We start from the raw sequence: 2,812 nt of genomic DNA, 5'->3' as shown, positions 1-2,812 counted from the left end.
GCATGAACTCACTTAACAAATATTTATTGAATGACTGCTATGTGTTAAGCATCTTTCTAATTAAAAGTGCAACAATCTTGACTAATAAACTTTGCTCATGATTGTTGTCAGAAACCATGGTATTGGAGGGAAGGGGGGGGACTCATGGGTTAAGAGGACTTCTCCTCTGCCTAGTTTTGGTGTCTCCACTTTCCGGAAGGCGTTGGGATTAGATGTTGGAGACAAATAGGGCCAGGCAAGCAGAAGCAAAAGTCCAAAGAGACATGCACTGATATCTCAGAAAAGAGGGAAATGAAAGCTTGTGTGAAGTATCTGGAGAGAGAAGACATTGAAGTCCAGAAACTTCCTTTCTTTTGTCACCCACCCATAGGGTCAGGGTTCCTTTGGGCTCTGACCTGACCCTCTTCTTCTTGGGCCCACACTCTCCCTGGGAAGTTGCTTCATTATCTGTGACATTGTGTCTGTTGATGCTCCCGCACCTCAGATCTTGTCTCTGAGCTCACAGGCTACCTGTGGGATGCTTGATAGATGTCCCAGAGGACCCCACACTCAGCCTTTTCAAAGTGGGACTCATTCTCCTTCCTCTCCCTGCAAGCCCCTTCTCCTGGAGGCATGTTAGCTCGGATGAGTAAGCTTGCTGTGCAGTCCCTTAAGCAACTATCATTCTTCACCCCCTGCTCTCGCCCCTGGCCTCATCTCAGTCTCAAATCCTAGTTCCAAACCTATGTGGAATGTCACCCTCACTTCCTGCCACCACCCTGGATGAAGTCACCTTATTTGGTAAATTGCAAATCTCAGTTTTACGAAACCCAGGTGTCTGCTTTTCCTGGCCTTCCTCCACCCTCACCCCTCCCGATGTGGAATCCCCACTCCACTCTGCAGCCAGGAGTGGGGATTGGATGGAGCCATTGTGAAGCCCTTCAATGTCTTCTCTCACCAGATACAACCCTAAGTATCAAACCTAGCTTGGGCCTCCTCCCCAGGATGCAGTCTCTGTACATCATTCCAGGCTAATATTCACCTGTGTTCCCAACAATCCCTATGCCACAGGGACTTTCTCAGAAGCGTCCCTCTAACCCTCAACAAATGCTGCTCCAACAGGAGCGCTCAGCTATGGCCATTGTTCACATGCCTCATTCTCCTCATCTTTGCGACTCACTTTAACCCCTCCTCCCAAGTGCCCAGGCAGCCTGGGTACCACTGCTGCCTCCTCCCATGTAGCCTGCACTCCCTCCTCCAAATAGCCTGTGCTGACCTTATGTGGTGAGTGATCCTCTTTGCACTGGGCTTCATGCTCTCCTGGCAGCCATGCATCCCCGGCAGAAGACAGCAGCCTACACATCATCAGAATCACATAAAACTGTTATTTGTTAAAACAATCAGGTGTTATGAGAACCACAGAATGTTTGTAAGCTAAGGTGAACCAAGTAAGACTGAGGGTGTGCCACACGCCGGCATGAACATGGAGGAGTAAGATGAGAATTTGGGCCTGATAACTCGGGGCTGTACCATGAGCTCTCAGCAGAGGCAGGTAGGTGGCTTCTTAGCATCCTGCTTTCTAGTTGAGTGGGAGTTCACTGTCCTTCCTCCCCCTGCCCGAACCCCCCGCCTCCCAGAGAACTGAGAGGACAAGAGACGGGGAAGCCTCAGTAGGTGAGGCTCTTGGAAACCTGTGGCTGCTCAGGCACCTGATTAGCTCTTTTCTAAGGGCCACAGGCAGAGCCTCTGACATCCCCTCCCTCCATCCCCCTCCCTCCATCCCCTCCCTCCATCCCCTCCTACCATCCCCTCCCTCCATCTTCTCTCTCCATCTCCTCCCTCCATCCCCTCCCCCCATCCCCTCCCTCCATCCCCTCCCTGCCTTGCTCCTCAACAGGGTCTTTACTCCTCCAGGTTTGGGAAGGAAGGAAGGAAGGAAGGAAGGAAGGAAGGAAGGAAGGAAGGAAGGAAGGGAGGAAGGAAGGAAGGAAGAAAGGAAGGGAGGTGATCTGTGTGCTCCCCAGAGAACCTGAATTCCGAGACCCTCTCTCCTGCAGGTCCCCACACTGACACCCTCTGTTCGGACCACTGGCCTGAGGGGGCCCTGCTGGGCAAAGCCTGGAAGGTGCCTCCAGTCAGGGGTCACATTCCTGCATCCTCTGCCCTGGCAAAATCGAGACCTTGAGGCCACTCCTGAGCAGCCAGGCCTGGACCTGCTGCAGCCCCAGACTGTGGGCCACTGGGATTCAGAATCTCTAACTCATCAGAGCCTAACTTGGCCGGAGGAAGGGGGCCAGGATGAGGGATGGAAAGTGCAAGAGCTCCCAACGCGCTTCCCAACACCAAGTGCTCTCTTTGGGCCTCTTCACCTCTGTTCCTGGGAAGAGAGCTGGCATCTCACTTCAGGACGCAGGAGGCAGGCAGCCCGTGGAACATCCTGTTCCAGGTCCCGGCCATTCCCCCCAGAGGAGGCTCCTCTTGCCCCGGAGGCCGTGACACTTGAGAACGGGCACTGGCGGTGGCCTTTGAGGAACCAGGAGGCTCAAAGTAAGGTGTCCAAACAAGCACCAGGCAATTAATGTTATTCTGCCCGTCAATCATCCAGCAGATATTAGTAAACCCTTTTTCATACCAAGTGCAGGTCCAGGTGCTGTAAGTGTAACAAGACCTGAACCCTCTCCCCTCCTGCGGCTGCACTTAGTGAGGATACAGACACTAAGCAAATCCTTAGTAAACTGCACAGCAGGGCGCAGAGAGGCTGTGAAGGGACGCGTGGAGACTGGAACTGCTAGGGAAGCTGGATGGCAGCAGGGAAGACAGTCACTGAGAGCTG

The sequence above is a fragment of the Pipistrellus kuhlii genome, unplaced genomic scaffold (genome assembly GCF_014108245.1).
Source record: "Pipistrellus kuhlii isolate mPipKuh1 unplaced genomic scaffold, mPipKuh1.p scaffold_m20_p_35, whole genome shotgun sequence".
In the NCBI taxonomy this organism is placed as follows: Eukaryota; Metazoa; Chordata; class Mammalia; order Chiroptera; family Vespertilionidae; genus Pipistrellus; species Pipistrellus kuhlii.
Note: the sequence above shows the minus strand (reverse complement) of the source record.